Source organism: Grammomys surdaster, unplaced genomic scaffold, assembly GCF_004785775.1.
Source record: "Grammomys surdaster isolate TR1022 unplaced genomic scaffold, NIH_TR_1.0 125832, whole genome shotgun sequence".
NCBI classification, from domain to species: domain Eukaryota; kingdom Metazoa; phylum Chordata; class Mammalia; order Rodentia; family Muridae; genus Grammomys; species Grammomys surdaster.
The window spans coordinates 453,152-469,429 of record NW_021620660.1 but is presented as its reverse complement, the minus strand read 5'-3'; positions in this window follow the sequence as shown (position 1 = coordinate 469,429).

Sequence of the window (16,278 nt, the reverse complement as noted above, 5' to 3'; positions counted from 1 at the left end):
TTCTTCTATTTCATTCATGAATCAGGTAGATTTTTTTCTCCTGGCTCTTTAATCATATTCCAGGCCCTTAAAGCACAATAAGACATTTTTAAATTAAGCCATCATCTGATCAAATTAATTCTTGTAAATCAGCATGTTGCTCTTTTATAAGAAGTTGGTCATTTATAACATTTATTCTCCTTGCTGTATTCTGTTGTTAAATTTTTGTGGCTTCATGACTTTACTATGACAACCACTGTAACTGCTGTTCAGCTTCTAGAAGAACTGACAGTAATTCTTTCCAATCATGGGGGATAACTTCATTTTGCCTAGCCGAAGTATTTAATACTGTTTTAGCAAATGGAGTGTACAAGGCATACATTCTACAGTCTCTTTAAAATACTTTAGATCTTCCATTTCTATTGAATGCCATGTTAGCACAGAAGCAGTATCATTATCAGGCATATGGTGCACAAAGCCTGGGAAGGCTGAAGGTACCTGTGTAGGCCTATGCAAATCCTTTGGTTGCACACTCACCTGAATACTATATTGTTTTATCTATACCATTCCCTACTCTTTCAACCCTTACTTTCATGACTATGCTCTGGCAATCAGGCAGTCAAAATGCATGGAGTCACTGAAGGATGCAGTTTACCTTCTAGCCTACTTTTCTTCCCTTTTACATAAAGCAGTACATTCGTGATGTCAGACGCCAGGGCTGAACACTTTTGTTCTCCTCTCACTGCCTCTTTTGACTTCTGAAGCAGAGCTACCTCTATTCAGAAACTAGATTCTTATCCAACTCCACAGTCTTTTCTAACGTATGAAATTGTAAGCTTTCCCAAACCTTTTTCAAAAGAGTATACATAAAAACTAGGAGTCAAACTAAAGTTCCCTTCTGGGAACAAGGTAGTACATTTCCTAGCTACCATAGCTGTTATTTTTCCAATCATCTTAAGGAATACTTCTCAGCACTCATAATCCAACCTTTCCTCTACCACATTTGAAGCAGAATTACTCATTACGGTTTGCAAAGTTGGGAAACCTTAGGTTTTAGGTTTTTAAAACCTAGTCTTAATAAGCATTCTTAATTGCTTTGACCAACCTTCTAGTCCACCATCCAAAGGTAGAGGAGAAAAGATGGTAAATAGGACAAAAGGTTATGGACCTGTTAAGAAATACTTCATTGGGGCAATTCTAATCTCCATTTGTCAGGACATCATCAGTCCATTTCAGCAGAGTCAGGATACCAAACATGAACCTGCAGTGGTGATGTGATCAAGCAAAAACCACCAATCCTCTTCTGGATTTGCAAAAGTCCATGGCAATGAGCAGGACCACCTCAGAAGTTCTCTGCTGTCCCTCTTTCAATAAAGTGATTATCACTGAATATTGAGCCATGAGACAGAGGGATCATTGCAAAGCTAGCTACTCAAAATCATTGTTCCTCAAGTCCTATTTACTGTCTCTTCAAACATTATTTGTCCCACTGTGGGTCTTGTCTCCACAAAGCACCATGTGAGTCTGTCTTAACAAAACACCATGCAAATATTTCTTACCAAAACAACAACAACGAAAAAACCCCAAACAAACAAACAACAAAACAACAAAACAAAACAAAAAAACAAAAATCATAAGTCTGCATTACCTGATATATCCAGAAATTTCCTCTTGAGCAGGCTTAGAGTCTGAAATGCCCCATGTGAAAGGTACAAACTTGTTTTTCTCCGGGGAGAATAGTTATTTAGCTCTGTCCCTTAAGTTAAAATTTCTGAGAAATGAGATGTTTTAAATGGTTTCCTAGGAACTATAGGTGGCCCACAGTTGGGAGTTTAGCTATGCTAGCAGTCTTGGATTTCTCCAAGCATCAACTGACTCTAGAGGAGGATCAGAATGCATGGTAGGCTTGAAATAGTTTCTTCTGTAGCCTGGGTGCCCACCAACATCCCACAAGCTGCAGTTACAAGTCTGACCTGACCATATGTAGGGCAAAGCTGAATTACTGCCCTTTGTGGGCTATACATAGCAGGCATAATTCAGTGACATCACAGTGAAGACTTGGCCTTTTAGGACCAGGTAGGAAGGAACTGTAATACACAACACCATGGCCCAGAAAGGATGACAATGCCTGGAGTAAACACATTGGATGAGGCTTTTATTCTCTTACATGAAGCTCTACTCTCCCATGAAGTTAAAGTCCCTGGCCTGATAAAACTGCTGGTACCACCTTCTAAGAAAGCAAAGAGCTCCAAGAGTGGAAGCACAGCCACTCCACTATGTATTCATGGACTGGGGTTAGTCAGAGTTTGATATTTGTGCTCAACCACAAAGGGACACAGAGAAACAGAAACAATCTGAGCACAAATAACTGCTGATGAGGTAAAATGGTTTCAATTATATTTAAATGCTATATCAAAAGTGAGAGTGGATATAAACCATCAAAGATAGATATAAACAGTTTGAAATTAATAAAGTCCTTATGAGTAAATTAAATAAATTGAAAAGAATAAACCATTCACAGATGGAAAATTAGATATAAAAAATATAAGAAGTTTAGAAAGCAATAATGAATACCTTCCTGTCAACACCTGTGCGTAGAGCTGACCCAGGGCTCTGGCTCCCTAATACTTTTGCAACACTCAGAGAAATCTTGATGTCCAGGAACTCTGACACACCTATGGGCACAGGTGAGGCCACATCTGTTCCAACATTCATCATAATTGTGACCTCTTTCCCTCCAACCCCTGGGAACCCAGGGACACCCAACAAGAAGTATACATTCTATCTGTTCTGAACCTACACCTGGAGCAGACCCAGAGTTCCCACTCCTCACCTACTCCAGCAATACCCAGATAAAACTCGACTCCCAGAAGCTCTGAGACACCAAGATCTCAGGAGAGGCTACAACAACTGCCCCATCACCTGCTATAACTGGTTTCACCCAGGACCCATGGACTCAGCAAATCCCAGACACAGCCAGAAGCACACATTTCTTCCTGTCTGCACCTGCACCTAGAGCAGAAACAGTCAAACTAACAGAAGTTATGAACCAAATGGACTTAACAGATATCTGCACATTTCCCCCTAAAATGCAATTCTATATCTTCATCTCAGAGCCTCATGATACCTTCTCCAAATTGATATTCCTTATTGCAAAGGGCATTATCAATATGACAAAACAACAACACACTGATTGGGAAAAGATCTTTACCAACTCTACAGCAGATCAAGGGTTAATATCCAAAATATACAGAGAAAACCAGATGTTAGATTCCAGAGAACCAAATAGCCCTATTAAAAATGAGGTATAGAGCTAATCAAAGAATTCTCAACTGAGGAATCTCAAATGTCTTTGAAGCACACAAAGAAATGGTCAACATCCTTAGTCTTCAGGGAAATGCAAATCAAAATGACCCTGAGATTCTGTCTCACACCAGTCAGAATGGCTAAGATCAAAAACTCAGATGACAGCAGATATTGGAGAGGAATGTGGAGACAGAGGAACGCTCCTCCACTACTGGTAGGATTATAAGCTAGTACAACCACTCTAGAAATCAAAATGGTATATACTCTCAGAAAATTGTACCTAGTACTATCTGAGGACCCAGCTGTACCACTCCTTGGTATCTACCAAAAAGATGCTCCAACACATATGAAGGTCACATGCTCCACTAAGTTTGGAGCAGCCTTATGTAAAATAGCCTGAATCTAGAAAGAACCCAAATGTCTCTCGACAGAGGAATGGATACAGAAAATGTGGTATATATACACAATGGAGTACTACTCAGCTACTAAAAACAATGACTTCATGAAATTCGAAGGCAAATGGAGCTAGAATATGTTATCCTGAGTTAGGAAACCCAATCACAAAAGAATGCATATGGTATTTACTCAGTGATAAGTGGATATCACCCCACTCCCTGAAAAAAAAGCGTGGAATATTCACAATACAACTCACAGACCATATAAAACCCAAGAAGGAAGATCAAAGTGTGGATGCTTCATCCCTACACACAAGGGGATAGAAAATAATCTCTGGAGGTAGAGGGAGGGAGGGATCTGAGAGGGAGAAAGGACAGGGAGTATAATAGGGAGTCAGGATCAAGTGTGGGAGGAGACACAGGAGAGGTAGAGAGTGTCATGGAATTGAATGGAGGTATGTAGCTGTGTGTTATGGAGAACTGGGAGTAGCCATTAGAATGATCCAAATGCCAGGAACAAAAAAGGTTCTCATGACCCAAAAAGGATAACATTAGCCAAAATACTCAACAAATTGGAGATAGAACCTATAGGGAATATATCTAGTGAATAGGTATGACCCCCGGGTACCTATGAAACTCTACATGTTTGCAGAAAACAATAGAAGTGAAATAGGCCCTGACAAGATTCACCTTTGGATATGCTAAATGGATGCTGAGATGTTCACATATATTTATTTTGACTTGCCCACCTTCTAACTCCTGCATAAGTATTTGATCAAAAGTTGCATCTAGTATAGTTTCATAGCTGCTGACCCCTGTGGGTTCACCCTCTCAGAGTGTTCAAATCAGGACTTCATTTAATGTCTGAATCTTCTTAGCACATAAAGACTGGACAACAGATCTTATAGATAGCTTTCATCTTTTTTTCTCTTTCTTTCTTTCTTTCTTTCTTTCTTTCTTTCTTTCTTTCTTTCTTTCTTTCTTTCTTCCTTTCTTTCTTTCTTTCTTTTTTCTTTATTTTTTCTTTCTTTCTTTCTCCCTTTCCTTCTTTCTTCCTTTCTTCCTTTTTTCCTTCATTCTTTTCCTCCCTCCCTCCCTCCATCTTTCCCTTCCTTCCTTCCTTCCTTCCTTCCTTCCTTCCTTCCTTCCTTCCTTCCTTCTTTCCTTCCTTCCTTTCTTCCTGTTTTAATTTTCTTGAATCTTTTTTACATTCTAGTCTTTATATACCTCTCTTACTGCAGTCCAAAAATTTCTCATCCCATTCCTTTTCCCTTGTCTCTAAGAGGATGTCCTCTTACCCAAACACAACCTACTAGACCTCCCTATTCCCTGGGGCTTTAGGTCTCTTAAAGGTTAAACAAGTCTTCTCTTATTGAGAACAGAATCTGCAGGCTTTTGCTGTATATTTCCAGAGCCTCTGACCAGTTAGCATATGCTGCCTGGTTATTAGCTCATTGTCTGAGAGTTCTCTGGGTTCCAAGTTGGTTGAGACTGCTGGTCTTCCTATGGGATCACCCTGCTCAACTTCTTCCAGCCTTTCCCTAATTAAACCATAGGGGTCTCCACTTTCAGACCATTGGTTGGCTTTAAGTATATGCTTCTGTCTCAGTAGGCTGCTTCTTGGGCCTCTCACTGAGCATTCATGCTATGCTCCTGTCTGAAAGAACATCACAGCATCAGTAATAATGTCAAGCCTTGGAGTTTGCCTTAGAGATGGGTTTCAATTTGTTCTGGTCCCTGGAACTCCTTTCACTTAATCTCTTCTTCATTTTAGTCTCTGCAGTTCTTTTAGACAGGAACAATTTTGGTGCAGAATTTTTGATTATGGGATGGCAAATCCATCCCTCCACTTGATGACCTGTCTTTCTACTGGAGGTAGATCCTACATGTTCCCTCTTCTTGTTTCTTTGAGTTCAGTTCAGCATTTCATCTAAGTTCCGGCCCTTTGATTCTTGAGATTCTCTCATCTTCCAGGTCTATGGTGTATTCTACAGAGTCCCCCTCACCAGCAACCTCCTGTGGTTGTATATATCCATTCATTTTGCTAGTCTTTAGGGCTTCACTCCTGGTCCTCCTCAGTACCTGATCATGTTTCCCTTTTGCTTTGTTTTTCCTTCTCCCCTTTCCCACTTTGTTACCTCCCTCCATCTGCTCTCTGCTTACTTCTCCTTCCCAAGTGTGATTGAAGCATTCTTACTTCGGCCCTTTCTCGTGATAACCTTCTTGAGTTCTGTGCCTTATAACCTGGGTATTCTGTATGCTTTTGGGTAATTTTCATTAGTTAGTACATACTGTGCATGTCCTTTTGGGACTGAGATACCTTACTCAAGCTGATATTTTCTAGTTCCATCCATTTGCTTGCAAAACTTATGTCTTGGTTCTTAATAGCTGAATAGTATTGCAGTGAATAAATGATCCACATATTCTGTATCCACTCTTTCCTGGGGGGACATCTGGGAATCTCTATCTTCAGGCTATTCCAAATAAGGCTTCTATGACCATAGTGAGCATGTGCTTTTGTGGCATTGGAGAATATCATTTAGGTATTTTCCCAGGAGTGGTATAGCTGCTTTTCCTGGTAGATCTGTTTTCAATTTTATGAGGAATTTCTAGGTTAATTTCTAGAGTGGTTGTACCAGATTGCAATCCCACTAGCAGTGGAGGAATGTTCCTCTTTCTCAGCATTCTGAACACCGTGTTACAGCTAGCTTTCTGAACATTGGGCAATATTCATATTTTTTTGGGGGGGGTAATCAAAAGAGACCTACACCTCACCCTGACTCCCACATCTACTTGTTGCAGAAGGAAGAAATTTCAGGAGAACAATGCCTCATTTCCAAAGAGTTTTTGGTCTTTTAATGGGTAAATTGTTAATGGCCTTGTTCAGGAAAGAAACAACGTAAGTAGGTTATATTCTGGGATTTCTTTCTGTCTTCTTTCCTCTCTTATCCTATTAATTCTCTGGGAAAGGATTAGGGGATGAATGAAAAATGCAGGGATATAACAATAATACTGTAACGCCTAGATTAGTGAATCTACTTTCAGGCCATAGAGCATCAATAAGTGAATTAGTTGTGTTTGGTATAGACTTTGTATATTGATAAAATTTAAAGTTATTCTTTGTTGCAATATATGCATTTTTGTTTCAACATTTTCTAAGGTCTTGCACATATGTAACTCTTAGAAGTAAAGTTCTAATCCTTTTAAAAACTTATTTACAAGCAGTTTAGCACAAATGAGAAGCACACATTAGTAACCAGTGAATCACAGTTATTGGTCATGTTTGATACTTCTACATTTAATTATATAAATAAGGTTAATTTACTTTTGTTAGATCCTTTCATAGTTAAGTAGATATTAGATAGCTACAGATAAGCAAATCAGATATACTATAGTTAGGTTGTCTTCGAAGACATCAATGATCTACAGACTATTGAATAAAAGAAGTATTATTAATAAAAGTTTTTTCTGAAAAATGACATATCTGCTCCAAGAAGTTTCTGCTTCATTCTATTTCTATCATTCTACTCAAAGAATATGATGTCCATTGAAGATTCTCATTTTTATGTTTGTTTCAAATGTGACCAGCCAGACACTGTCCAAAAAACAACTAAACAACTAAACAATGAAACAAACAACACTTTAAAGATAAAAACAAAATCCAAAACAAAAACAAACTAGAAAAACATCACCAAACCACAATAACAAGGAAAAGAAACAAAAGATGCCTGGTCTCATGTATAGAAAGAATGCTATCCAAACTAGGAATATAGGATGCATGGAAGTTGACTGCCAAGCATTGTAAGGAGAAGGTAGTCAACTCCTTCAATATTCTTCCTTCAAAAATGTCTGTCATGGATTGGGCTATAAGGCAGCAGTTTGTTGTTACCAGAGTTCTGAAAAATTTTGGGTGATTGTCTAGGAAGTCAGCTGTCTCTGTCATTTCTGTAGTTTTGGAAGATGCTTGCTCTCTACTTTCTACATACTTAGGTAATATATATTCCCCATCAGGCCTCTAATGAAGTTGAAGACTAGATAGGTTAAGTCTCACTGTCAAGCTTAAATTGTCTAGGATTGAAAAGAATTATTTTAGATATAAAAAGACATTCATATACTAGAAATTCACGTTTTGATAGAAAACTATTAAGAACTCTAGACTCATCAAGTTAGCACCGTTTCAGCCTGTTGAATAAAACTGAGTGGACATTGTGAATGTAAATTTTACTTGGTAAGTTTTCTTTCTTTTTTTTTATTGGATGTTATATTTACATTTCATATGTTGTCCCCTTACCCCATCCCCCACCTACCCAGGAACCCCCTATCCCCTCACCCCTCCTCCTTTTTCTCTGTGGGTGTAACCCCTACCTACTCTCCCACTCCCACCTCCCCACCCTCAAAATTCCCTTCCCCTGGGGCGTCCAGCCTTCATGAGGTCAAGGATCTCTTCTTCCACCTATGCCCAGCAGGGCCCTCCACTCTTACTTATTCATCTGAAGCACTGGATCCCGCCCTAAGTGGTCCCAGGCTGGTGGTTTAGACCCTAGGAGCTCTGGTTGGCTGGTATTGTTGCTCTCCTCATGGTGCCGCAAACCCTTTCAGCTCCTTCAGTCTTCACCCTAACTCCTCCATTGAGAACCCCATGATCAGTTCAATGGCTAGTTGTGAGCATCTGCCTCTGAATATGTCAGACTCTTGAAGACCTCTGAGGAGACATCTATATCGGGCTCTTATCAGCATGCACTTCCTGATTTCCACATCAGCATCTACATTTAGTGACTGCACATGGGATGGATACTCAGGTGGAATGGTCTTCAGATGGCTCCTCCTTCAGTTTCTGTCCCTCACTTTGTCTCCATATTTGCTCCCTTGAGTATTTTGTTGCTCATTCTAAGAAGGACCGAATCACCCCTACTTGGTCTTCCTTCTTCATGAGCTTCATGTAGCCTGTGAGTTGCATCTTGGGCATTTCAAGGTTCTGGGCTAATATCCAATAATCAGTGAGTGAATACCATGTGTGTTCTTTTGTGATTGGCTTACTTCACTCAGGATGATAATTACTAGTTCCATCCATTTACCTAAGAAACTCTCGAATTCATTGTTTTTAATAGCTGAGTAATACTCCATTGTGTAAATATACCACATGTATCCCAAGTGCAACCAGCTTGGTGTCTGCTGCTCTGAGTGCAGTGGCTCTTCGGATGCTCTGAGTGCAGTGGCTTCTCGACTGCTCTGAGTTCAGTGGCTCCTCAGCTGCTCCTAGTGCAGAGGTTCCTCTAGGATGAATCAGGATTCAGTATCTCCACAGGACAGGAGCAGACCAACTCTGTGTCTGCCCCAGCCCAAAGGGCATAACTTTTCTTAATTGTTACTATTGCGCATAGTTTATTAATAATAGAGAAAGAGTCTTTATTTGGATTTAAAGAGCAAAAGTTTGGAAGATGTTTTTGTGCATCCTGTATTCAGATGTTCATTTCTAATCTCAGATGTCTGATTGTAGTACCGATTATGGCATAGTCAACTATGTCTGGTCTCCATCTTATTATGTAAAATTTATTTTATGTCATCTCTGACTGGTTAATAAAACCTATGATCAGCCAATTAGCTAAGAATAGGGTCGAACTTATTGCTAGTCTGGGCATCCGAATAGATGGAAGAGAATAGAGAAGTATCAGAAGGGGAAGACTGAATGGAGAAATCATGTGGAGAGGATAGCAGGATTTCACAATGAGGTTGGTATGATTGAGAAGACATGAGACACACATGGACCAGTGAGAACTTCCACAAAATGGCAAGTAAAGTTGCATTTTTCTGGGGATTATCTCTCTATTCATGTTTGAATAGATCTAAACCTTCCTAACCTAGGCTTGCAGTGTATTAACTAAAATACCTGATCACATTGGGCTTGCAGTATGTTCATAAAAATGCCTGTTCTCTGTGTCTCTTTTTCAGAAACTAAAATGGGCTTGAGTGTGCAGTAAATGCCTACTATTTTTTTGGTGTAAAAGAGACAGAAGAATACCCCCCTCAAAATATACTATTACACATATTCACGTAAATAACATTCATGTGTTAATGCATGCACCTACAGGCACATACATTTGAATGCTTTGTCACTAGGGAGAGTTGGTCTTTGTAAAAATTTTGAAGGTTGGTCTTGTAGCAGTATATGTAATCTTGTTGGGTGAAGTGTCACTGGGCTTTGATGTTTCAAAGTATCAAACCTAGCCCAGTGCATCTTTTATTGCATGATGATTAGGATTTGGAACTCTCAATTCATTCCTGAGCACCATCTGTAGTTTTCTATGCCAACCACCATGTTGATTATGGACTAAACCTCTAAAACTGTTTTCAAGTCCTGATTAATGTTTTTCTTATAAGACTCCTCATCTTTGTGGTGTCTCTTTACACCAATAGAACATTTTGTTAAGACATATACCATAAGTGTTTTTTTTCTTTAAAATAAAAATAATTTTAAAAAACAAATATTAGAAAACTCTTTGGTTGGTGAGAGTTTTTTGTTATGTCTTTTTTGTTTGTTTATTTGTTTCTTTGGTTGGTTTTGTTCTTTGAGGAATTTGCCAAAGTGAATTAATATGATATGGAGAATATAGAAAGTATAGAAATAAATAATGGATGGTTCCTCTGCATGTCAAAGGTGAATGACAAAAGAACATAAAGAAAATACTGGTCAAAATCTGAAAGTAAGATTCTTTGGTTGCTGTAGCTGCCATATGTAATTTTCAGAATTCCAGACAAGGACAAACATTGGGACACTGCCTTGTTTGTAGTCTTGTGTCCTGGCTGGCTTTGTGGATTCAGGTTGCCATGGTACAATTCAAGATTATTTAGTGAGTGTCTGAATTTATATCTTTCTGAGGACAACAGTGTAAGGTACCCAGAGTCAGGTGGATGAGCACATATGGGTTCATATGGGCAACAATAATTGGATATCATGAGGAAAACAAAACAAAGTGTTGCACATCTCTAATTCTTTATAAGTTCTTCTATCTTCGATCCTTGTCCACTTGCTTTTGTTTTTTACACTTTCAAACCTCTAACAAGAGATGGGAGAGAAAAATGACAGAGGCAGAGAGAGAGAGAGAGAGAGAGAGAGAGAGAGAGAGAGAGAGCTCAATCTATTCTTATTCCTTCTTTGAGCAACACAAATAACAAATATCAATCAGTCTCACTGAATGACTAAGACTCAGGACCAGATATCAATAGCCAATAGCCAACCTAGACTCTCAATAACCTAGAATTTATATACCTTTGTGAAGGTTCTTGAATTCCAAATATCACATAACTGCAAAAACTATCTGCAGCTGGCAAAATCACTTCCATGCTAGATGAAGAGGGAAATGATTGTCAGTTGCTGTGGACAATCTGAAGCAGCCTCACACCTGGCCTTAACTGAATGCACATTCTTATACTAATTTTGGGTGTTTGATAAAAACTAAATATCAAAATTCTCATTATTGTGAAATTGAGAAGAAGATGCTAAATATTTGGGAGAGAATTTTTGGAATCTGGAAGGAGAACATGAGGGTTGCTATGATGATCATACATTATATATCTATATTAAAAAATGTTAAAAATGCAAAATATCCCTCCATTAAAAAGTACATTTTAATCTAACAAAATTGCATATACATCAGTTTATTATGATGAGATTTTTAAACTTGTGCTTAGTTATACTTTGATGGTTTTCTAAGTCACTGTTGTTTTGTCCTGATAATGTCACCAAACCGTCTTTGTCTTCATGACTTTGTTCCTGAATGTCAACAATTCAGGAACATTTTCTTACACCCCACTGAATTCTAATTCCATGGGGTAAAATAAACCAATACAAGAGACTTACAAATATTGCAGCCCAGTCTGTCAAAGTGTTCTGAAAATTAAAAAGAAAAAAATAGTGAGTCAGTGAATTAATAAGTTCACTACACATTGGTCAAGCTAAAAGCTTTGTGAGCCTCTTCAGTTCATCATTTCACCAAAAGCTGAGGACCTCTACTCTTCTGTTCCAAAAGAAAGAGAAGATTCTGGAAGATGAAGTTTCTTATTCTCCTTGCACTAGCCTGTTTGGTTTCTGCTGCTGAGGAGCCTTTACCGGTATGTGGATGGGCTCTCAGGGAGTTATGCAGGAAGAAAAGTGGCTGTGGTGAATTTGTTATGGTTTTATCTGATAATCAGTGTGATTCTATGAATATATTGATTCCTTTTTTGTTTTGTACTTGGATTATGTCTCATGTCTTAAAACATTATTTGTTTTTTTTAAGGTTATAATTACCTTATTTGAGCTTCTTATATCACCTAATTTCATTTTATCTAGACAAAGGATGTGAAAATTAACCTCTTACTGATGCCATGTTCGTTTTAACTTTTGCATAATTAACATTATTCTCATAGTTGAAAGTCAATATATATTTTCATTAAATGTTTTAGTATTCAAAATGAATTCAGGGATGACTCTTAATCAATATAATAGAAATAGATATTGATTTGATATCTACAGGGTAAACACATTGTATATCTTATATTTGAGAAATAGAATTCTCTCCATAAGAGTCACTGTACTGTGGTCAATATATGAGATAATATTAATCCTAATCCAGCAATATCTCCAAAACTGGGACTTATATTTTGAAGTTTGATTTTGCAGGTTTGTTCCTGTGTGTGTTTGTCTATCTAGGTGTGTATCTGTGACTACAGGTTTTGAATGGAATGCTACAGAAAAAATGTAGCAATCAGGGCAAACCACACAATGGATACAATATTAACTTTTCCCTCCTCTGATCTTAGTGATTTCTAAGAGGAAAACTGGTCCTAATATTTTGTCATATAAAGACATTCGACATCAAAATATTATTTTTTTAATTTACTTTGAATGCATTTTGTATGTGAATTTTTATTACAAGTTTTTAAGATAAATTTTTTATGTTGGTGCAGCTTTCTAACAGGAACCTATAATCTATTTTTGCACTAGTTTCATATTCATATTTTACATGATATTAAATTACAACAATGTTTGTATGTATAGATATTTTTAAATAGATGTTAGGCAATTATAAGTTATAAAGAGAAACACACAGTTATTTTATTAACACATTATATAAATAAATTTTTTCTATATTAAATACTTTCAATTTCTTTACTTGGATGCCTGTAACTAACTTTTCTAATCATTGATTTAGCATAAATTTTTACTTAATTTATTTTATCATTTTATGTGTGTGAATGTTTGCTCTGTATTGTACACTATGTGTATGTAATACCCACCAAGGCATAGATATCCATCAGAAATAAATTTATAGGACATTTTGACAAGCATGTGTGTATGGGGACTCAAACTCATATGCTCTGACTGATGAATTTAATTTATATTAATTTTTAGTTTTCAGGGAAATTTAATACTATCTACCTAGCAGGCAAATCTGTGAGTACAACAGCAGAAAATAGTCAAGTGAGGATGCTGATGCGTGAGGTTAAGTATTTTAACCAATACAGAGTCATGAGCTTGACGTTTTATATCAGGTAAGAAAAGTTATTTGTGTAGAAGAAACAGTATGTTGAAATGGGAATCTAGGCTTTACAATATGTCTCTGAAAATGAGAAGATGACTTGGATGTAATAGTCAATGGAGGAATGCTGAAGTTGAGATTGACCGCATCTAAAATATATTAAACTTGGGTTTTCACATCTTGATATTTGATATTTTTTATATTAAAATCTTTAAAACCAACACAGTAAAAAATACATTGTATAATGAAACCTATGTCCCCTAAAATTAAAATACGAATAAATGTGAATATGAATAAAGGAAATCTGACATCAAATATGACAAAAGTGCTGTTTATAACTTCACTGTGAAGAATTCTCCTCTTGAATACCATCCTCATAACTGGATACCCAGTACTGCATCAACGACATCACTTGCCTCACTTTGATGACTTTGGAAATCCTGTCAATCAAAAATCTGAGCCCCATTCTCAATGTCAACTCTTAGGAATCACAGACTTAAAAGATGATTAATGAAGATATTTATAAACCAAAGAATAGCATCATAGAAGACAGTCTCAAGGCAATGATTGGGTCTCACTTTCTGTATGATGTGATTTCTTTTGAGTACAAATATTGTTTAATACATCTTATTTAGGAAAAATGGGATATGCAAACTACACACAGTTTGGGCTGATAAATTTCGGAGGAAGTTCTGCTTAATTTCAGGTGAGTATCACTGGTTCAGGATTTTCTACATTGTTTACACGTTTTGTTAAGGATGCGATCTTTATCAAAAGTGTCTTTATTTGATAAATGATCCATTGTTTCTCATTACAGAGAATTTATACAAATACAAAGAATGTCCCAAAAGAAGTGGGACTGATTCCATCCCCGATACCTGGGAAGTGCGTGATCCTTCTCTTGATTTTCCAGAAATCTATTTTCATGGACCCCAAGAGGGAGGCATATATCGAAGTGAGTAAAATTGACTTTATCTGTTCTCCTGCAATATTGGAGTGGGAAATGCACTAATGAATGAATTTTGCTAGTAGGTACCAAAGAAACAAATCAAACAAATAAATACTGATTTTGCTAAAGTCGGTCAAATACATTCATATACTTGATTTTTACTTCATGTTACAAGATAAGAAGATGCATTCCTGACTCAATAATGTAATTCATAAAGGATAATATAAGTTTTCATATGCTCAGAATAAGATTATTATGCAAGAAATTACAATGTTGTTTTAAAAATGACATAACCAACAACAGATATGATACACATCTAAGTTATATTATATGGAATGACGGTGTTATATTTATGAATGAAGATTTCATGTTTCATAAATTATTACTCTATATGAAATAACATGTTTTTTGTTTAACATAAAATATAGTATAATGATTACAATAAGATGATAAGTATAGGTGCATGATGATAATCAGTAAAATTCAATGCCATGAATTTGAAAGAGAGTGTGGATGGATACACTCAGATTTTTATGGGGGAAAGGGAAGTTTCAGAATGGTGTAATTGTACTAAAATCTCAAAGCTAATCAATAACAAATAAACAAATAAATAAATAGGAAACTCAATATCATCTTTTTAATGATGAAAATTTATTTATAACCAGGACCGAGTGATTTTTATATTGTGATGCATTTTGCCTCAAACACCACCATCCTATTCGAAGCCAGATTTCTTAATCATCTGAATTATAAGCAAAATCTGACAGGAGCACTTGGTATGTAAATCTTACATGGGAATTTTTTTTTCAATTTTTGTTAATTGCAAAATAACTCTGTCACTTGAGTTTAGTTTAATGACACATTGGTGCAGGAATGTGTTTACTAACATATTTCAAGAATAATCACGATTGTGTGAAATTCAAGGTGAATCATGCAGGACAATTTCTAAAATAATTTAAAAATAATTTTAATATTTGTAATTATATATCAGGATCTTAGATATGATTGGAGAGAGTTATTACCTAATTCCTAGAAAGAATATCTGACCTGTCTTCAGAATGTTTCCTTGACTGGCTTCATTCTTCTGGTAGGGAGTGTGAGTTGGTCGCAGGGTTGACAAACTGATGAGAAGACTTGGAGAGCTTGTAGGTATGATTATAGTGGCTGTCTTTCCTGACTTTTCTTTCATGAAATGCAGCAACTGGAACAAACCTTACTGAAGAAATGTGGGAAGAATACAGGAAGCTGACTAAGAACTCGAAAATCCCTACTAAAAATATTGAAAATGTGTATGAAACAGGTAATTTGGTTGCTGTAAAAGTGACTTGAACTTAGAGCAAATGATAAAGATTCTTGCATTGCATCTCAGCAATCTAAAATCTTTACAACATTATGAAGGAAATTCAATAGTATTTTAAAATGTCTCCCTCTTTGTCTCACCTCACAGATGCATGCCCTAAATAGGAGCCTTGATCTCATGTGCAGAAGTGTTGTATTAATCCCGATTCTTAATACCCTGGAATTAAATTTTGAGGTTGATTTAAGTTTGTAAATACAATTCAGGAATTTCAGTACACCCTACTGATATTGGAAATCATTACTGACTTTATGTATGATTGTTTACATTGATTCCAGTATTGCAAAAGAGTTTTCAATAAAATACCTAATGCACACCATCCAATAAAATTTTCAGGAGCCAATATCAAGGTCACATTCATTACCCTATCATGAATGAGAATATTTTGTGCATTTCAAAATGTAGGAACTACAATAATATGAAACTCCTTAGGATGTCAGGTATTTCAATTACTTCTCTGTTGATGTATAGTTTATTTTTGGAAATTTTCAAAAATATCTGAAAATAACATGTTGAAGTCCTTCCTTGTCAACTTATGTTTAACTGAGCTTAAGGCTTAGAATTGTCAATTTATCACTCAGCAGATTATTCTCTGAGGGAGTAAAACTTGGTTCATTGAGGCTAGCATTTCCTGTGACTTATAAGACTCTACTGGAACTTTCTGTCGGCTGGAGAAAAGGAAAAGGGGGAAAGGAATAAAACAGGGAAAAGAATCACACACACAGAGAGAGAGAGAGAGAGAGAGAGAGAGAGAGAGAGAGAGAGAGAGAGAGA